This window comes from Coenobita brevimanus, chromosome 90 (genome assembly GCF_032717465.1).
Source record: "Coenobita brevimanus isolate Jiangsu-jjx chromosome 90, ASM3271746v2, whole genome shotgun sequence".
Lineage (NCBI taxonomy): Eukaryota > Metazoa > Arthropoda > Malacostraca > Decapoda > Coenobitidae > Coenobita > Coenobita brevimanus.
This window is the reverse complement of record NC_137043.1, coordinates 10,289,814-10,312,866: the sequence shown is the minus strand read 5'-3', so window position 1 is coordinate 10,312,866 and position 23,053 is coordinate 10,289,814. Positions and strand designations below refer to the sequence as shown.

The 23,053-nt window shown below is 40.6% G+C and overlaps 1 non-coding gene across 1 annotated transcript; it reads right to left on the bottom strand.

Moving 5' to 3' along the window:
* Window positions 1-16,445: 16,445 nt before the first annotated feature.
* LOC145411781 (5S ribosomal RNA) lies at window positions 16,446-16,564 on the bottom strand. Its single transcript, XR_013899482.1, has one exon. It is a non-coding gene; the product is annotated as a 5S ribosomal RNA (ribosomal RNA).
* Window positions 16,565-23,053: the final 6,489 nt, after the last annotated feature.

Sequence of the window (23,053 nt, the reverse complement as noted above, 5' to 3'; positions counted from 1 at the left end):
TAAGTTCATTCTTTGTTCTGTTTTCTACATCACACACTGTTTGCACATTTGACAAAAAATCTTTGGCTTCATCAAGTGTAGTAATAGTAGACATCATGAATAAGTAACAGTCACAAAATGTCAAGCAATATCCTTATGATAATATCCTGAATATCCTGATATGAGGTCGCCAAATTTATGTTACGGAACAGAGGAAGATAATGTACACTCCAAGTGAGGATACTAAAAATCACTACTGTCCCGTAAAGTTCCAGGTTCAAAACAAAAGAGTTAGGTAAGATTACAAGTTAAAGTTTAATGCTCAAACTAACAACAAAACATTCAAGACTCATAAGGATAATGTAATGGCAAAAACAGGTTAAATGTATGGTTAACTGCAATGGCCTCTATTAACATGAAATTAGCAAGAGTAAATTTACCTAAGTCAGCCCTGATAAAATGAAAATACACTGGGTAATGCTCAGTTAATGCAAGATAAATTATTACAGATACAAAATAGTATTAAAACTGGCTGACAAAATGAATCCTACGTAAATTACAAAAAACCTCACTAGGCCCACAAATCAACACCCCATGCTATACAGTACAAGGAAAAATGCAATAACAGTCATACTCAAATTACACAGCTGCTAGATGGTTGGAGACTTCCGGAGCACTCAAAACAATAACTGTACAGGGGAGGACAGAGATGTGAACAAAATGAGGAGTAGATCTAAGTGGCAATGATGCAGAGACTGAGCTCATTATATAGGGGCCAGCAGAGCTTGATACAACTTGTAAGAAGGACGCGCAAATGAAGCCATGGGGACAAAGAGTTGACAATCCCGCTCTGAACAACAGAAAGGACGACTTACTCTACTAAAACGGTAGAAGGGGGGGACTGAGGCAGAACACGCTCGTGATCAAACAGGCAGCACACTGTACGTTAGAATTACACAAAGGATGATGAAATCATAGGCTATGTAACAATATATATATATATATATAAAACTTAGAATATTATCAGTAAGTCATATGCTTTTATTACAGGTCTGTGTGGCTGTGCCATTCAACGTTTTCTTCTCTAAATCATATGTCAAAGAATCAGTGCTCTGATCTTTTTCCTGTTCCTCATTTTCTTCCCTCTTCCTTCTTCCCCCCTTCGTCCCCCACCCAGCAAAACTTTAGTCTATCTTTCGCTTTCCCGTCGTCTCCTGACATCATCATGCTTCTTATCTTACCTCAGGCCTCTTTCGTCTCTCCATCTGCACTCATCCTGACCTGTAATTTCGTTAAATTGTTCTTTCTCCTGTCGTCCTTCATATCTCCTACATACCTCTCACAACCTAGCCAGTTTCATCCTATTTCTCTCCAAATCTGTTTTTCTTCAGGTTTCTACTGTTATCCTGGTCTGCCATATGTTCCAGACGGTGCTCATTTTCCCAGAGGACATTATATCCTTCCAGTATATCTTTCATGTCATCATTGTGTCTGTATTATCTCACCTAATTGCACCCCATACTATTTCCTACATCTTGTCCAGTCCTTCCACTCACCTTTTATCAGTATATTATGCACGTCCTCTTCATTCCTTCTCTATCCTTCTTATTACCATCATACTTCTTATCGATATTATTTTTTCGCGTCTACTTATTTTCCTCTTGCCTTCTTATCACCGCTATATTTCCATTCCCAAGTCTTGGCTTCCTTCCATATTCTGGTCTCGTCTGCCCTCCTGTGTTCTCAAAATTCAGAACAAAGCCGTTAGAATTCTTAATAACCCTGCTCTTATAAGAAAAAAAAAAAAACTACCTTCCTTACAAGTAAAAAGGAATGTTGCCTCCTTTGCATTATTTTACAGATATTTTTACGGCAAATGGTCAGACGAAGTTGCGTCCATTCGCTACCTCTCCATGCCTTCCCTCGTGCTACAAGGTCATCTGGTAGCGCTCATGACTGGAACGTCACACAGCCATATTGCAGAACTTCTGCCTATCGGAATTCTTTTATTCCTCGAACTGCATCTTTCTGGAACTCGCTTCCCCGGAGTTGTTTCCCCCCAATCTCCAACCTACAGTTGTTCAAGTCCAACTGCTACAGATATTTTATGAATGGAGGACGCCAGTAATCTGGTTATGGATTATTTTTTTTATTCAATTGTTTTTCCCTCCCCTGTTCTGTTATTAAAAAAAAAAAAATTCTCTTCATCAATCCCGTCTCCCCTTGTCGGTGAAGGTTTTGTTGTCAACGAGTTTCTCCACTTCATTTTTATTCTTTATATCAACAACTTTTCCCATAATGCTCCTGTCTTCTCCATTCATATAAATAATAAAAATGCTTGACATTCCAGCGTGGTGGGAGACAGTTCGGTCCCGGAAGTTTTAGAAAACCTATAAATATCTCGATTACGTGCGTCCTAGAGCGACTCTGAAGGGTGCCAACCTCCTTGCAAATGTCTGTTTATCTGTCTTTTTATAGCCAGACGCCATAATCTCGTAAGGGGTGCCGTTTGCTTTTGAGTTAGTGGTCTTACGGGGAGGGGCACTAACCCTCTGCCAACCCACTTGTTGACACAGGGAACATGTATGGGTTGGTTTTATGGTTACCGCCCAGCGCTGTAAATGGTTTCCTGCCTTTCGGGAAACCATTAGCCATGTCACACAATGTAAAGCCTTCTGAAAACAACAGAAGAGTAATAAATCAGGAAAGATGGGACAAATAGGAAGGGAGGAGGTCGACACAGAAAAAGAATGATACAGGTGAAGCAAGAAGTAGGCAGCACAACATCAATTGAGTGGATGATGGTCGCCACCACCTTCCAAATGCAGTCAAGTATATTTCATCCTTCTCTTCACATTCCCAAAGGTTAAACACAGAGCTTTTAGCGACAACATGGGTTGGACTAGAGTGTTGCTGGGCACCGGTCTGGACCGCCTGACGGTTCATTATAGTTGGTTTCTGGGTAACTCAGCAACACTTGCCTTTCCATGCAGGAGGGTCTGGGAGGGTCTGGCAAATATTCTGGTAAACTGAAATTACACTCTGTATAAATATATAAAAAATATTTTGGCTTAACAGTATCACACTGAGGATCTAAAAAAAAAAGAGCCAATTAAAAAAAAATCATTTAAGGAGTAGCCTACTCAGTAATTAATTTTATGCGTACATCTTTTTAAAAGGGAAAGATTCGAATGCCTGTAAATTCTTGGCAAGAGTTAGGTAAACTCTTCTGTCACTTGCCATGAGTATTATCACACACACACACACACACACACACACACACACACACACACACACACACACACACACACACACACACACACATGTATGTGGAACCGTTGACAATACGCAAAAAGAACATACCTCAAATGTCAACAGATCCGTCACCTTTCTGTACACAAATTAACTGAACTTTGTTATTTAAACTAAGTGCCATACTGAAGGCCACACTCCTTAGAAAGAAAACTAGCATGTAAATATTGATAGATATTATGTTTTTACACTGCATCATCTCTGATGTGATGTGGTGTGTGGGATGAAGAGAAGAAGGAGGGGGGTGCAAGGAACAGCGTGGTGGACTGAAGAGGTAAGACAGGCTGTGGCACAAAAGAAGAAAGCATACAATGAATGGATGAGAAATAGGGGGGTGGAAGAAGTTGAGAGGCAGAAGAGAGAGTTATATGTAGAAAGAAAGAGAGAGGTGAAAAGATTAGTAAGAGAGAGTAAGAAGAGAGTGGATGAGGAATTTGGAAGGAATTTGAGTGTAAAGTGGAGGGACTGTAAGAAAATGTTCTGGAAAGAGGTGAAGAGAGTAAGACAGGGCGGAGGTGAAGTTAGCAAGGGAGTGAAAGATAAAAATGGTAGATTACTAGTGGAGAAGGGAGAAAAAGTGAGCAGATGGAGGACTTTACGGAATTGTTGAACATAGAGGATGAAAGAAATGCGAGTATAAGTGGCTGGGGAATGGCTGGGAGAAGGAGGGAGGTGAGAAGACAGGAATAAATCAATAGGATATAAGTTGTGGAAGCAATGAAGAAAGTTAAATTGGGGAAAGCCCCAGGAATTGATGGAGTGTGTGGTGAAATGCTGAAGCATGGGGAAGAGATAGTTGTAGAATGGATGTGGAAGAAGTTCAGATTGGCCTGGGAGGAAGGTAGAGTCCCGGAGGATTGGAAGTCAGGTATAATTATTCCCTTGTACAAAGGAAAAGGGGAAAAAGAAGTGTATGGTAATCATAGGGGCATTTGTCTTCTTAGTATAATAGGAAAAGTGTATGGTAGGATACTTATTGACAGAGTTAGAGAAAGAACAGAGGAATTAGTTGGAGAAGAGCAGGGAGGCTTTAGGAAGGGAAGAGGTTGTGTAGATCAGATATTCATTCTTAGATCTTTAATGGAATAGGTTCTAGAGAAGAGAAAGAAGTTGTATGCGGCCTTCATGGATTTGGAGAAAGCATATGACAGGGTGGATAGACAAGGATTGTGGAAAGTATTAAGAATATATGGAGTAGATGGGAAGTTGTTGAATGCTGTGAAGAGTATGTATGAGGGTGCTAAGGCTGCAGTGCGTGTGGATGGTGAACTGAGTGAATTTTTCTCTTTGAAGGTTGGGTTGAAACAGGGATGTGTCATGTCTCCATGGTTGTTCAATCTGTACATGGATGGGGTAATAAAAGAGGTACAAGGTAGGGTAGTGGATGTTGGAGTGCCCCTGGTGAGAGAGGGTAGTGTTTGGAAACTCCCTGTACTGTTGTTTGGAGATGATGCTGTGTTGTTGAGTGAACACGAAAGGGAGCTTCAAGGCTTGGTGGATGAGTTTGGGAGAGTGTGTAAGAAATGGAATCTAAAAGTGAATGTAGGGAAGAGTAAAGTGATGGTCATTGAGAGAGGTGAAGTCAGTGAATGTACAGCGAGGTTGGATGATGAGGAATTGGAAAATGTGAGTACGTCTAAGTACTTGGGTAGTGTGGTGAGTAAGGATGGAGGTTTGGAGGGTGAAGTGCTTGAAAAGGTACAGCAGGGAAGAAAAGATTGCTGGTTCCTTGAGAGCAGTGATAAGAAACACGGAAGTGAACATGGGAGTGAAAATGTTCCTACATGACAGTATTGTGATACCAACTCTAACGTATGGAAGTGAAGCTTAAACGTTGTTGGAAGGACACAAGTCAGGAGCCTGTGGAGTCACATGGAGAGACATGCTGACAAATGAGGATATAAAGGAGCGTTGTGGTGTGGATGTGGATGTCATAGGAAGCGTTAGGAGGAATACACTGAGGTGGTTTGGCCATGTAGAGAGGATGGAGGGTGAAAGACTGATGAAGAGAGTGTATGTGAGTGAGGTGAAGGGGAGGAGAGGGAGGGGGAGGCAGAGGATGAGATGGAGGGATGGGGTGGAGAGGTATATGAGAGAGGGGGGTGTGAGTTGGGAGCAGGGCAGTGAAGACCATCTCCCTTTTCTGAACATTTTCAGTGCATTCATTTACACAGAGAGTAGGCCAGCATGCTCTCATGATACCTCTACCTTCAACTGTCTACACCACACTACATGCGCATAACATATCACACCTTCTAATCACATCTTTAGTAATGGCCTCTGCAATCTCACAATCAAATGAGGTGGTATCTCGGATTGCCACCACCGGCAGGGTAGGGCTGGAGGCACAGGGTCCTCCCGGTCGCTATCAAGCGACTGTGCCAGCAGCGACTGTTGCTATTTCCGGGAATGCTCGTCGGCGAAGAGGTGACGGTGCGGCCTTATTCTTTACCAACATCCGCGGCCTTACCACAAATTTAAACTCAGTTCATTTTTTCCTTCAGTCCATATCCCCTTTGGCCCTTTTCATCACAGAACCACAAATCTCACCCTCTACCGATATATCTCCATTTTGTTTTCCCGGTTACCATCTCCTTACAAACTTTCGAAACAAGGGCGGCACCTGTTGTTATATCAAATCCCAATATGCAGTTGATACTATTTTAAACTTCACTTCATCCAGTTTTGATTACTCATTATATAAATTAAATTGCCAAAACATTACCAAATATATCTGTGTAGTTTATCGTTCCCCCAATGCTTCTTCGGAACCCAGTGTATTTGATTCCATATCCACTCAGTTGAGTAACCTTGACCTTGCCCTTGGCAATGAAATTACCATTTTGGGTGATTTTAACATACACAATGTTGAATGGTTATTGCATTCTGCCCGGACTGACGACGCTGGTCTAGAATGCGAGCTGTTTGCAGAATCGTTTAATCTCACCCAGTTGGTAAAGCAACCAACCAGAATACCTGATAATCCTGACCATAATGCCCATCTCTTGGATTTATTCTTGACAAATAATCCGGATCAATACAGGATAGAGGTACTGTCACCACTTGGATCCTCTGACCACAATCTCATCAAAGCCTCATTAGTTAACCCTCCTACACCTCCCCATTCCGAACCTGTCAGGGTGACCCGATGGCACTTTGACAGGGCAGACTGGGATGGATTTAGAAATTATCTTGCTGATGTTCCATGGCAGTCTTTCTTCTCTAGTGATCCCAATTCTACAGTCCACATTTGTGACTTAATACTAGCTGGTATGGATTTATTCATACCAAGTCAACAATTCACTAAAAGATCAAACTCTCCAAAATGGTTTGATGGCAATTGTGCCAGAGCAACAGCCCAAAAGTCATTAGCATATAACTCTTACTTAAAATCAAAAACACCTGAATCACTCTCCCAATTTAAAATTGCTAGAAATCATGCAAAAGCTGTATTAAATCTATCTAAATCAAACTTTCTTCAAAAGCAAGCATCAAAACTACTTAACAACCCTAATGACAATAAAATATTCTGGTCAACTTTTAATTCTTTCAATAATAACTTTAACAAGTCATCTTCCATTCCCCCACTAAAATCTTCAGATGGCAATATTACAAATGACCCACGTGGGAAAGCAGATATCTTTGCTAGTACCTTTGCAAGAAACTCTACCATAGATGATACCAGCCAGAATGTCTCAGTACTGGAACTTGATTCTCCCGAAATTGCCCCACTTAAAATACAGACAAGATTTGTAAAATCCATCCTAGACAATTTACCTACCAACAAAGCTCCAGGTCCAGATGGAGTTCCGCCAATTGTTTTGAAAAAGTGTTCCCCTGAACTTGCCTCTGTCCTAGCTAAATTATTCAGACTATGCATACGTACTTCTTTATTCCCAAATTCATGGAAAGAAGCCAATATCCACCCAGTTCCGAAGAAAGGAAGTTCGTCTGACCCCTCCAATTACAGACCAATAGCTATCACATCTTCTCTTGGTAAGGTATTTGAAACTTTAATTAATAAGCATATTGTTAAACATCTTGAATCCAACAAATTAATTAATGATAGACAATACGGTTTTCGCCACGAAAGATCCACCATTGACATACTCAATCTCTTAACTCATACCATCCATCAATCAATTGATCTTTTTGGAGAAACTCATGCAGTAGCTCTTGATATCTCTAAAGCTTTTGATAGAGTATGGCACCGTTCCCTGCTGTCCAAACTCCCTTGCTATGGACTAACGTCTTTTGTTCCTTTGATTTCTTCTTATCTTAGTGACAGGAAAATAAGAATAAAAGTAGATGATGTATATTCGAATTTCCACTCAATTAACGCCGGCGTGCCACAGGGATCAGTTCTGGCGCCAACCCTATTTCTGGTTCATATTAATGATCTCTTATCTGTCACTCACAATCCCATTCACTCATATGCAGATGACTCAACACTGCATAGTTCATTCACACTCAGACTTCCATTTACAAAGTCTAATATCTCTACCTCTCAACTCAATACAGCCATCTCCATAAATCAAGATCTATCTACAATCAGTGAATGGGGACAAAACAACCTTGTCTCTTTTAATGCTAGTAAAACTAAATATATACAGTTTACTAATAGACAGATATTGCCAGATTCGTACATTACCTTCAGTGCTACTAATGTTCCCATCTCCAAAAGTATTGAAATTCTTGGTGTCTCACTTAACAGTGCCCTCAGCTGGACCTCTCATGTCAGATCACTTGCTAAAACCGCCTCAAAGAAACTTGGATTATTGTACAGAGTCCGTAACTTCTTCGCCGATGAGCAGTTAGCTATAATTTATAAGAGTCATGTGCGCTCTCAGCTTGAATATTGCTCACCCTTGTGGAATGGTTGTGGAGAGGTTGCATTAAGGCAACTAGACAAAATTCAGAATAAAGCTGTTAGAATCATTAACAACCCTGCCATTACATATAAACTACCTCCCCTGCAAGTAAGAAGGAATGTTGCCTCCCTTGCATTATTTTACAGATATTTTTTTGGCAAATGCTCAGACGAAGTTGCGTCCATGGTGCCACCTCTCCATGCCTTCCCTCGTGCTACACGGGCATCTGGTAGCGCTCATGACTGGAATGTCACTCAACCATATTGCAGAACTTCTGCCTATCAGAATTCTTTCATTCCCCGAACTGCATCTCTCTGGAACTCGCTTCCCCAGAGTTGTTTTCCTCCAAATTTCAACCTACAACTGTTCAAGTCTAACTGTTACAGATATTTTATGAACAGAGGACACCAGTAATCTGGTGTATGGATTATTTTTTTTCTCCATTTGTTTTTCCTTCCTCCGTTCTGTTATTTAAAAAAAAAAAAAAAAAAAAATGTGGAAGTGATTTGTTTGTGGCCACCCAGAAAGGGATTGGGGCGTCTGGGAATAGATAGATCTCTGATCTATCCATTACTTCCTTTGATGTAGTATTTTTTTTTATTTTTTACGTGTCCGACTCTGGGCAAAGGTTTCAGGGCCTATTTATCGGGGGCAGTGACCTGTTCCAAGGCCTGTAGTCCTCCTACATCTCCACATGTCACCAGTATTAGCGTTGTTGGTAACTGCACCAATGATAAGAAGAGTGTTGTTAACGAACATCAATAAAATCACCCTAGGCTTCTGTTTCGTCACCTACTTCGCCATTTAATGTACGAAGTTGCTTTCATTTCATGGCCAGTCTGCCGCAAAACTCCACCAGCTGACCTTGGATGATGCAATTCTTAACCAGTCCCGTCTCACGGGAATCCATTTTTCTGTCTAGTCTTGTATTTTATTGTGTGTAACTAAAGGTATTATGCTTCTCGTCTTGGTAACTATTGCACCACTTCTACTAGCCATAACTTATTATTATTTCTTTTACAGAAGCAGTAACTACACTGGGTGAAGACAAGCCAACAGAACTAACGCATTATCCTAACCGGTTCTTAACCAAATGCGATACACCCATTCATAATCAGTTCTGTGAAGCCTAAACTTCAACAAACTACTCCAAGGTGTCAGTTCTGTTGGTTACAGTATAAATTTCATTAGTAGTCTCCTTGAATCTCAAACTGATAACTACTTTGGTTGATGAAAAATCTTCCCAGTAGAATCCCATACAAACCTTCTTCTTTTCACAACTGATCTCAAATTTCCAAGGCATTTTGAACTTTAAATGTATAATGCACACAAAACTGACCTCATTCTTTAAAAAAATAATACATGAAAGAAAGAATAAGAGCAGATTGTTTTGTTTAGCGTTATATTTGTTGAAAAATACCTTAAAGTATATCGTATGAAAATATAAGCATGAGCTGCAGATGACTTTAATGGAAAGATGTTAAAACTAAAGAATCATTTATTATTATTATTATTATTATTATTATTATTATTATTATTATTATTATTAATTATTGGAGTGATATGTGAATAATGTTAGTTATCAGTTAAGGAAACTATCACTACGGTAGTACTAGTTGGCATCTTTCGGGAAAACTTATTCTAATTTAGTTCATGGTTGGAAATAGAATTCGTGTAATGTACTAATGCTACCCATGGAATTGTTAAAAAAAAAAATCACTTTAAATAATAGAAAAAAAGCTGATGCTTGCATTGAGTAAGGTTACTCTGTGCCTGGAAATAATACTAAAAACTGGTACAAGTAACATGAACCAACAATAAAATATAAATCCACCTAACCCTCCAGCAGAACACGGTCCTAATTAACAGCAGCCTGAAGGGGCACGAACAGCTTCCTCGAGTCTACTTCTTATCCTGGAGAGGCAGTTTCAAGTACACACGTCAGTTTCACGTATCCCTACTTTTTCTCACAGGAAGAAGTCAGCCAAGAAATTAGTGTCGAAAAATGTATTACGTGGCTAATCGTTCCTTATACCGGTAACAACCTTGTGGGGTGAGATGATACAGTGTGAAACTTGCCATCCTCACCATTCCATTATTACGCTCATTAGGACCATATTATTAATTTTTGTTCCCAGTAATTCATTCCTCACTAGAAGCGACTCGGTAGTTATATTATTTTCTTCTTGCACATAATTTTTTCCCCTACACTGTGACTGCAGTGAATCAGCACAACTCATTACACCCGCACTCACGAATGTACAGTAGACTGGGTGTTATGTTTGAATCAGCGTTTGTGTGTGTTTGTGTGTGTGTGTGTGTGTGTGTGTGTGTGTGTGTGTGTGTGTGTGTGTATTGGCATAGGCTTGACAGTCCGTTCCCTGACGCCCTCCAGTGCCCCTACGTGCCACACACTTTCATATACCACCACTTTGGTGCTAATATCCACCGTTCCTATTCAGTACAATGTAGGGCTGTCTCATTCAGCATCGGTGTGAAGTTATTAGCGGCGTATTAATATGGCATGTCGGTGAACCTTGTGGCAGATCAGTTAAGGTTGTCTCGATAAATTCAAATGTCCCAGCTACACGGGACAACAGACAACCTCTCTACCCATTTGACTGGCAATTTCTTGTGCGCAAGATTGATGCATATATGTTGTTGGTTTCACAAGATATCCTCACACTGGATTTTTTTTTTTTTTTTTAACAACATGGCCCTTCCTCTGTATGTGTCTTTCAACAAAGGAAAAAAAAATCGCTAATTACTACTTGACAATAGAGTATAATGAATGCAGTATTACCGAAGGAGTAAATGTTTCTGTAATTGTGAAGTCCAGCAAATTTCATTAGTAGAGTTATCAGGCAACTTGCCTCTTTACTCCTTCGCCAAAACGACGTCTGTTTTACGTTATTCCTCCTGACAAATTACTTTTTACTGAGCTTCATAGAAACCTCTTGTGGCGAAACTTCAGTTCTATTTTAAATGTAACTCCTCCAGAATAGAAGTAGTAGCAAAGCCTCAGTTCTACTTAAAATGTAACTCCTCCAATTAGAACCAGGTCAGTAGTGAAGCCTCCGTTCAACTTACTGTAACTCCTCTAAATAGAACAGCGTTAGTAACAAAGCATCAATTCGACTTTTAATGTAATTTTTCCAATCAGACCTGGGTTGGTAGCGAAGCATCAGTTCAACTTTAAATATAACTCCTCCAAGTGGCACAGTTTCCCTTGTGCTAATTAAACTTGTCCAGTTGTGCCAAGAATGCATCCTAGATGATACCGCCATAATAAAAGTTAAATTCTGGCCAAGTGCAGGAGCCACCAGTCTGGCGATGACGTTACGGCCGACACTGCCACTTATCTGATCTCCTAATTACCTCGACTTAATTAGGTCGTTATCGACGCTCGTTAATTAAGTGAGGGACCAGAGCAGATCCTGCCTAAAAAGCTTGTATAAAAATCTTGATAACTAAATTTTCAGAAAATTGCTAATGAAAGAACGAGGGGGAGAGAGAGAGAGACGGAGAGAGAGACAGAGAGATAGACAGACAGAGACAGACAGACAGACAGACAGACAGATAGACAGACAGAAAGACAGAAACAGACACAGAGACATAGACAGAGAGACAGACAGATTTTCGTCTGTGTTATTGAGTTACATGTATGTACAGAGCCTCTAAAATGGTTTTTGTGAGGAGGTCCGGCCTTCATAGAAAGTATGTTACAGAAGTACAAAAAAACGAGAGCGCGGTAGACAGCTGTCTCCTCGACACCGATTTAGAGTCAGTATTTCAGACTAGAAGGAGTAGACGAAGACGATTTGGCGTGATGGACTAGGATAACAGCAGAGGCCAGGCTACACTAAGGCAACTATACTCTGCGAAGGTAGACGTTGTGGATTGCCGGGAGTCACGTCAGTAATTTTTATGATATTCATTACACCAAACCATAAATATGTTGGACAGGTGGTCAGGAATACGAGTAATTGGGATAGTCTGTGCTGTTGGTTGGGTGAGAGTAGAACCTGAGACGAGTGTTGTAGGTAGACTGGCAAGTTACTGGTCAAACGTGTGGGAAACAATAAATGGGTGGAGTGAAAAGAATCGAGTTGGTGGGATGAGTTAAGATGGTGGTGATACACCGGGTGACTGTACCATGTAAAGATGGGTCTATGAGTGGTGACGTTGGCAGTGGGAGCAGAATTCTCTTGATGTGAGGGTGCACAAAGGATAGGATGGGAGGACTGGGGTTGATAAGTTACATGTGGATGGTGGTAGATGGTGCGGCAAGGGTGGTGGTGGTATTATATCCAGTGAAATGGAAGCTTTGTAGGATGGCCAGTATGAGCATGACGATGGCCAATTAAAACCGTTTTGCACGCCCATGAAAAAGAAAAAATAAACAGGTACCGCTGTCATACACTTGATGTTTTACGACGAAGGTAAGAACAGAACTATTTCAGCAAGTTAAACTACACTGATGCGCGCTGTTTCGGCGACTCTCCGTTGCAGCTTAGAGCACTGCCAGATGATGCCGTTAGATGGTGTGAGGTTAGCAAGTTTCATATCTTTTGCTTCGGTACTTCATCTCGTGATTTGCCACGCGATCTCCCGTCTATGAACACCTGGTTCTCCCGGCAAGCTCTCAAACACCTTCGGTGCCGGCACACCATTAACTACAACGTTTGGATTAATGGAGGTGGAGGTCACGGAACGTATCGTCCTCATTTCTTACACCCAAGTACAAATGAACTGCATAATGAAATAATGGCCATTCAGGTAATACTCCAGAACATATCACTGGTTTTCTTCTTTGCTGTATTAATAATTAGCTTAGATTATACAGGAACAGAAGGAACAATGAATCACTAAGGAAGAGGTGCTACGAAGTCCGCCGTAACAACCTACACTATCAGTGTTCTTTTGGAAACTATTCATAAATGGAGGCATACTTCAAGGATAATATTCTGCAGTTAGAGAAAGTGCTAACAGACCACGAACCTACCTCATCAATGCATAAATTCACGTAAACATGGTAAAACATTTGAAATAAAAATTATAAATTTCGATCAAAGTCACCTCACCGATAACATGATTCATATTTGATATGTTCAATTTTGTGATAACATCAATTTTAAAAAATACTAACGTTACCTTGAAATTGCTGTCATACAGCAAAAATCTGTTTTTGTTGTATACACGTTCAACATTATATAAAGGCGGGAAAATGGAGAGGAAAACATTTTAAGTTTTGAAGAGGTCCTCACAGACAAGCTATCCCACAAGCACAATCATGATTTCTCGGACAAAACCTACTGCATTATTATGAGTGCCTGATAAACTACGAATGTGTACCATTAGGCTGTCTGGACCTTCAATCTGTAATTTAATGAAAAGTGACGAGGAAAAAAGATTACCGTACTTCTTGCAATGTGTCTAAAATCCACCCCACCCCACCATCACACAGTAGCGGAAACTCCACGGACATTCAGCATTTGCAAAACCCTGAGGTCCTCATCTCGAGCACCTCATTATTCCGGTTCATCTGTGGTCCAAAGGAACCAGGAGCGTTCTGAAAGGTTTACCAGGGACAGAGCTAACAAGATGATGAGGGGTGGTTTGAGGGGAAAGGGAGGAGAAGGCACACGCTAGACCTTGAGTTAAATGACCACTTGTGCGTTTTATGCTAAACGGAAGTTGAAGATATCGACACAGATAAATTTTATCGTATCATGACAGTTTTGTAGTACTGGCAATTATCACTTTCAAAATTGATAAGCATCGTCTGAAAAAAGCTTTAATGTTACATTAAGTACTTACTGAACATTGTTATGCCTCATTTAGCTCTAAATAATGAAAATAATGAGCAATACTTCAAACTATGAAAAGATGAACGGTCTTCGATACTGAACTTTCCTTATTTACGGTCAAGTCGAAGCATAAAAATCTTATTCACCTAGTACCTGATATTATGCCAGAGCTATTATCACATAATTTTCTATTTTAAAAATGATCTGTGCTAATACTGCGGAAATTATCGTTGTCGGTATTTTCAGTTTCTTTAGTACGAAAACTTTATTCTTTAATTAGTCTCCTACCGGTGAAACCGGTCAGGGACTATAGGTTTGCGCGGTTCCGTCAGTATATACGTCAGTACATCAGTACGTCTGCAGTTTCATGTCCTCTCTGCAACTTCCACATGCATGGACAGTTTCTTATATAATTTCACACAATTATTCCCCATACCATGACGGTGTGTCGGGGGCAACAACCAGCCTTCCACTCCCAAGGTAAATTACATATGTGTGGCTATCATTCGGTAGGCGGTAGAGGATTTTGTATTGCATGGCAATATTGAATGCACTTATTATTATTTTCATGTCAACTTTTTGTCTTGTTCTGTGTTGAAAAATTTTCTCATCTTCCCTGTGTGGACAATGGGAAAGACAAAGGAAGAACATTCCACAGATGACCTGCCTTTGACTTACAGCATCCCAGCCAATCCACAAGACTTGAGGTGATAAAGTTCCGTAAGTGACCAAAGTAACCCCGCTATGCCCGAACTGATCAACATGGACCTGAATTTGACTCTGATGAAACTTGATATCTATAATGAATTTAAATTGACCTGATTTAACATGATGTTGCCTGAGTGAACCTAACTGGATCTAAAATGACCAGCTACTGAAATCCAGTGGCGTGTTTACCATTTTTTGTTCCTTCTTGCTACATCCAGACAACTTTATTTACCAAGCCTGAGGAAGAACTCTTTAATCGTCAAAGGTTAGATGAACGCAATATGCAACCCTAGAAGTTCGAAAATTCTACTTTAAAAACTATACCAACAGGAACTAGCTAGAACAAAAATTGATGTCCCCGGGTTGAAAAAAAGTTCATGGCTCTGTTTTGATTGGCTGGATCATCAGTGAACATGCCGAGTCAAATACCATAAATAGGTTCGAACAAAGAATATTCCATCCAGTCAGGCCGTTTCTGATTCTTTCAAGTAACACATAGTCGTATACTTAAACATTAAACTACAAAGTGGAATACAAACTCCCCATTTTTTTCAACCACAATTTCTGAAGGAAATGAGTCAGATGAACTGTGTTTAGCTTTCCTGTACTGCTGCTGACTGCACTCTGTAATGTGGGATGCAGGCAGACCGTGACTAATATCCACAGATACTCCAAAAAGAGGCAATAAAGAATTAAAGGTTTGCACTGCCTCTATATTCAGTCTTTTAAGCACTGCTGTCATGTTGAGAGTCAGACAGAGCATCTTTTCGGGTTCATTACTAACAATTCTTTAATCTTTTCGACTGCTAGCGTGAACACAAATCATTCTCGAGGCTCAGCAGATCAAATGGGACCTGAATGATAAATATAATGATCCTGAACTGCCCTGAGTCTGGTTACTGTAACTGTCCTAAGTAGCAAGAAAGGATGTGAGGACTCTGAGGAGTCTTGATGGACATAATTTTTTATTATTTATGCCAAAATTCATGAAATAGTTCACAGGCAGCCAGCGAGTAAACCATTTGATTTTGAGATGAGTAGGTCAGAGGTCAAGGTCACTGGGCTAGGAAAAAATTTGACTATTAATAAAATTAACTTTATCCACTTTAGAAGAAATTGAGAGGTAGAGTTGAGGGTAAGGAGAGAACGAAATTACTCATTTCTGTAAACAAAGTTCAAGGTCGTAGGACAAGGGAGAAGGTCAGTGTGTAAAAAATCTCCAACATTTCTTGTCTGATTTACATGAAAAGAAAAAAACTTGGTGAATGGGATAAGGATCACTCAATAGGCTTATATATAAATATATATATATATATATATATATATATATATATATATATATATATATATATATATATATATATATATATATAATCAAATGGCACGATCATCGTGTACTCATTGTCTTCGATGTAAAGTAAACTTTGTGAAAGGGTTCCCGTAAAACAAGGATAAAGATATTCAATTTTGAGGAGCAGTAAAAGTTCAAGGTCGCATTGAAAGGTCAAATATCAATCACGGGAGAAAATCAACTAAAAAATATATATATTTTGATCTGATTTAAACCAAAGCTTGTGGAATGGTTAATGGTTATGAACAAATGAAGTAAGTCGATTATATGAGTAATCTGTAGAAGGTCAAGGTTTCATTCATTGCCAGACGCCATGTATCCCAAACGGGGTGGCCAAGGGCTTAGAGTTAATTGTTTTACAGGGAGGGGCACTAATCCTCCACCAACCCTACTTGACACGTAGGGAGAACGTTATGCCAACAGCATCTGGTGTTCCCAGGCGGTCACCCATCCAAGTACTAACCAGACCCAACGTTGCTTAACTTCGCTGATCGGACGGGAAGCGGTGTACTTAACGTGGCATGGCCGTTAAGGTCATAAGACAAAAAATTTTCGGACCCAACACAAGTTGGTGGGCGCGGGTGTTGCATTCCGAGTGCTCCTTCTTGCTTATTACAGTACTGTACATTTCAAATTACATTTTTAACACTACAAGTAACAATAATTTAACTCAATTTCAATACCGCATACTTGAGGGACTAGTTTCATGACTGGGATTAGTTTCCTGTAGTACTTGGCAGACTGCACAGGCATACAACGGCACACATATCCTTGCTGTAATCCTTGACATAAGTGAGCTTACTAGTAACAGGATTAATAACAAAATGAAGGCGGAAATGCCAGTGTCATATGCCGCCGGGGTATAATTGGGAAAATAAGATAAGTAGTATATTAATGTTTCTTATCACGGCATTAGCACCTCACAACAGCCTTTACCCAACACCTGCACTCCAAAACCAAGGTGGACGAATGAGTCAGTTCTCTGAGGTGCAGCCTTTAACTTAAACTGGTGTGCCACGGCAATGTTCTATGGCTCTTCTGGTACTTTCCACACCATCAGTCTGGTGGAAGGGCGGCACAGGAACACCAGCCAGGAATTTAATCACGTGTGAGAATAAAGCGTGAGACGTGTGAGAAGTCTGTGTATGCTGTACTTGACGCCTTCATTCCACAGCAACAACTGACTCATCAATATTTCGTTCTGCAGGGCGTGAGAAGGGTGTTGCTCACTACCTCCTTTGTGACGATCTGTGAAGTGTATCAGGCTTGTGTTACTGCTAAATGGTTGTACGGCCTTCATATACCAGGTCTTTCAACTATAAATTGTCCCACATTCTTTGTAAAACGAGGATACGGGAGGGATCATGATCAACCAGGAATTTAATAATGCATAAACATGAGGCGTGTGAGAAGGGATGACTGGAAGGAGGAAATGAATATGAAGAGCAAGAGTATGAGATGAGATGCCTGGAAAGAGGAGAGACTACGCTGAAAAACTGTGTGTGTGTGTGTGTGTGTGTGTGTGTGTGTGTGTGTGTGTGTGTGTGTGTGTGAGAGAGAGAGAGAGAGAGAGAGATTTATTATGTGAGAGACAAAGGAACCAATCTGCTTTCCTTGGAATGCCTGATAGTATTAACAGCAGGCCAATCAGCACCACACTTGCTGCAGCGTTCGTTCCGTTGGCCTTTGACAATTCCATTTTTGTCAAAATTTTCTGGTGTGTAAACCAAACTTCTTCCAGTGTTGTTGGCATGTGGTGGAATGAGTTCTTTGTGGTTAGCAAACACGTCTTTAAACTGTGGTGAGCTAACACGGCGCTTTGAAGTTGAGGTGACATGGCGTTGATTGCTGTTAGCTGATATGATGTTATTTTGTTGCTTACTGACACTGTTTATATTGTTGTGAATTGAAGTTATAATTGTGGTGGACTAACAATGCTATATTGTGGTGAACTGACAATATTATTATGATGGACTAACCCCACAGCATAATGTGCCGTAATGTTTCTATGTTTCATCCACGTCTAGCTTTTAATTCAATTCCTACGAGAGGGAAGACTCTCCTAAGCAAAATCAGATCATCTGGTGGTGGCAGAAATAAAACTTATAAAATGTCGACGTGTTGAATGGCTCATTGTGAATTGTTTCTAACTTCCATGCAACAGATGAGTCTCTCCAGGACAAATAAAACAGTTTCCATTACCAAAAACAACACAAATGACGCCATCGTACTGGGGAGATTTTTAAAGAGCTCTCCTGTCCACTTCACAACAGTTTAATAGTTTCCGGTAACAAGAACATGCATAACGCGTCATCGCAGTGACGTGCTTGCTGAAGAATGTTTGAGATATTGTTACTATCCTGACCAAAATTGTTTAGCGATTGCAAGAGTAGCATTGTACGTCATCGTAGTGAATGGCTTAGCGTGTTGTGAACTTGTGATCCATTACGCATCTACCCTTTCTGGTCAACGAGATATTGGCTTCATTCTGTCAACGATCAAACGCAAATCCTCGAGCTCATGTACACAACGCCGGCTGTGATAAAGATTGTTTAAATTTTTTACGGTATTTTAATGAGATAGATAGATGGATAGACAGACAGACAGACAGATAGATAGACAGAAAGATAGATAGACAGACATATGGATAGATAGATAAACAGACAGGTATAGATAGATATACAGATAGATAGATAAAGAGGAGCTATTTCATTTTTTGTTAAGAATATTAATGAAGAGTTTCGTAAATTTTCTTCTTGCTTTATTTTTCTTATTTCCATTGACTGAAATATTTGCAAAAATAAGTGAGTCTGGTTTTTAAAATCCTTTATTTAGTATAGATATTTCGCGCTCGCGCGCGCACGCACGCACGCACACACACACACACACACACACACACACACACACACACACACACACACACACACACACACACACACACACACACACACACACACACACACACACACACACACACACACACACACACACACACAACTGCAGTAGGGCTCGGTAGGTATGAAGACAACTGTAAACCCAAATGACTCTCTTGAGCTGGTACACCTCAGATTGCATTACATCCTTTATCTTACAGTTTCATGTCATTCCGAGTTCTGAATAATTCGAAGGTAATATTTGCATTTATATAACGTGGTGAGTCGTATATCAGAGTACTTCGTATAAGAATGTCAAGTGAAGTATGGGGTCGTGATGGTGAACTTGCCTCTCCTATTTGTAATGCATGTGTCCAAACTATCTCAGTTCATTTTAAGCAGCTACATATACTAATCATCTCCATTCCACTGAGCCACGTGGAATGTCGAAGCGCATATTTTCATCCGTTACTGCATTCAAGAAGGTCATATATTAATTAACTTGAAAAGAAGGAACAGCACAAATGTACTGTATATGAAATCATATCAACAATGAACACCCAAGACCAAAGGAACTGAAGCAACAGATAAAGGGGTAATACAACAACGACAAGAAGTATAAGTAGTGCCATTCTGTACTGGAAAGGGAGTATCGGTCTTGTCCAGGAAGGAGGGGAAATAAAAGATTCAGCGTCGGAAATGGAGGAAGGAAGATAAAAACTGCGACAAGAAGGACGTTATCATGGCGTGAGTGAGAGGAGAAGAGGCAGAGGGTGAGGGTAAAGCAATCACATGAGCTGCGAGTCATCGGTTACCAGCAGCTCACCAAAAGCGATCTCATACTTCACACCAACACCAGATATGAAGGGGTGTATGCATACTATCATATAAGTATTTCTTGGTTGGAGGTATTTGAATTAAGCACTTTACATTATACAAATGATCGACTTTTTGCAGTCAAGAGAATACTCTATCCATTAAACAAACGAGTGATTTGCTGTATTAAAATGGCAACACATTTTAGTGGCAACACATTATAAATTAAAATAAAAAATGACTTGTGTATAAGAATACATTATACATTAAACAAAAGTGACCTTTTGTATTGGAGAGTTTAAAGAAGGCTACAAACAAATCGTTCATTTTAAAATTATATACCGTATTCCTTAATGTAAGAAAACTTGTCTGGAGGTGGCTAGAAAACAGAACTATAAAGTTATTCACACTGAAAAAGAGATATCAATATGAAGGAATTAATGCTGGAGATAAGAGATGCATTATCCAGTGGAGACTCATTTCCTCATTCTCGGACTCTGGCTTCATCCGTCAGCAACCCTTTGTTCTTCCTTCCACTTCCACACAGCGTATGATACACCTTCCTCCCCTTTATTCCTGGTATCGTCTCATTAACCCTCGGTCCTCTCTTTTATTATATTATCGGCCAAGCACTCTCCTCTCATCATCACGCTCAACCCACGTTATTGCAACTAATCTCACAAAACCACCTGGTTTTTGTCGTAATTGCTAATATTTTCATGCACACCCTCTAAAAAAAGTATTTGATACCCTTGAGGAATCATACAGTATGACACACAGGCCAAGGATTCTGTACTACCAACGGTACCAAATGAACATGGTTTCTCTTTTATTAATCATTTCAAAGTTCATCGCACGAATGAACAACGAATATTTTTGAGGGGTGTACCTGCTTCATCTTGACTGTCTTCTTCAGTAGGGTATGTCACGATTATGGTATTCTTTCCTTCACTAACATATTTAAGCTCATTTGCTGAATAGGGTGGTGATGGGAGTTACTGAACTTAGCCTTCCTAGATTGTGTGTGTGTGTGTGTGTGTGTGTGTGTGTGTGTGTGTGTGTGTGTGTGTGTGTGTGTGTGTGTACCATTTTGTATCTGTTTCAAATATATCTAGAGCTGTGGACGAATTTTCACCAACCCGTCAGGAACTAGCAACTATATGGATGTGCAGATACTAATTACTTTTGGTGAGGGTTTGATTAAAGATGACCAAATGCCAGCCGCCATATATATATATATATATATATATATATATATATATATGGATTAGCCTTTTGTGAAACACGGTGATTGAATTCCGTAGAATTATGCAAACTTCCTTCAGATTTGGTTTGTAGGTAGCTTATACCTTAGTCAACAACATATTTTGGCGGCCAATTAGCATTCGGCCCAACAATGCTTCTGTTTCATTTATATAACTGATGAATCTCTGAAGTATTAGGCAGATGTAAACTACAGTCTGTATGGTATTGGGAATGCTAGCCTACTGGGTTGGGCGTTTGGTTTATTTTGTGTCCATTGATTTAAGGAAGATGGTATTATTTTTACATAAATTATTACCTTGATACGGAACATGAAACAGAACAAACAGACTGCGGGAGGATGTGTTCGTATAGATAATATTACTCTTCATCACTGAACCCAAAGGGGCCACAACTGGTGGCTGCTGCAAAGACTGGAGGAATTAGTGTTGTGCGTCAAGAGTAACTAACTGAATACATTAATATCGTTCTCGCTGATCACTCCCTCAGGCTCTTATGCAGTCACATAAAGGAGGTCCCTCCCGTGGTAGTGGTGGTGATGAATATGTTTATGATGTTGATGATGATGATGATGATGATGATGATATTGATGGTGTGTGTGTGTGTGTGTGTTGGGGGGACGGGGGTAATCAGGCTCTTTCCCTTTACTGACCTCATCAGTCACTGACGTGGAGCCTGCACGTGGTGGTGATGTGCACTCTGGGTAGGGCAGCTGCGGAGATCACCTGGGAACCAATAGCCCTAGAATTTCCCTGATCCTCCTCAGTGGGAAGGGCCTTCGTCCAACCCTGCTGAGGCGCTGTCTACCTCAAGGAGGGTGCCGGATCCATACACGGTGTATGTACTGTACTGTGCCTTTAGGACAGTCCCACAGAAGCAGCTACTCACATTTGCTTGACGGGTCTGCTCGGCCAGACAGACTGCGGTTAAGGAACAGCAACAACAACATGTATTTCATACTGTGAATATAATCTCTTTCTTTCATTTGAACTTCTTTCTTGTACGAGAATCAGCCTGAAACACTTCCTTGATGCTTACATTGCTCCTGAAGCCTGTACACCCCTCACAGCTACTTTTTTCTTGACTAGGCATAACTCAGCCAAAATCACACACAGCTTTGGCATTCTTCGCCAAATACGCCCTGCATGCTCCACAAAGATTCCAAATCCATTAATTTTACTTGCTGTTCAACAACCCAAACTTCAATACAGTACTACCTGTACCATTATTGTTTATTTCTTAGGTTGTATGATTCTCTCACTTTCGTCTTGCATCACTAATTGTACTAGCAACATAAGTCCGTCTCCGTCACTGGACTGGTGGGACCGCAGGAAACACCACCTCATAAACCTAACCAGATGCACACACAGTTTGTTTACCAGGCTGTCAAGAAGCACCAGATCGACATGCAGTCTCTTCCAGTTAAACTCTTGACCAATGGGAAGTGATGAAACTTGTGACGTCACTTCCCTAAGCGCCAACCACAATTTTAACCAACCCATGAGATATGGTGGTACCCATGACGCCACATCCCTTGGTTTCTCTCACTCTATGATCAGGTAATGGGATGTCACTCCCCTAAGCTCTGGTCACTGTTTCCTCAGTGATGCCTGAGTGGTTGGCTTCGCTAAACGCAAAACTATCGTCCCAGTAGGCCAGGGTTTGATCCTGGTGTGGGCAGCTGGCGTCACTCGACTCATAGGGGTTGTTAGGTAAAACTGGTACCTAGGGTAACACCTTGTGCCCAAGGATAATGAAGGAATAACACTCCAGTCAAAGGGTTACGGAGATGAGCACCACAGCCAAGCGCCTCATGGTGTCTGCGTCCCCCATTACCTTACCTCCCAGTATTCTCCAAAGACAGCTTCTCAAACCTGGCGTGCCCCATCTCACAAACTTCCCCACTCAGCCACTCTCCACCTCCATAACTTTCACCCTTCTGCTCCACTTAGCCTCTCTCAAGCCATCTGCTCTCGCACTCGACGTCTGTAAGAGACGTTTGACTCCTAAATCAGTTTGAGAGAGAGAGAGAGAGAGAGAGAGAGAGAGAGAGACGTAAAATATAAAAAC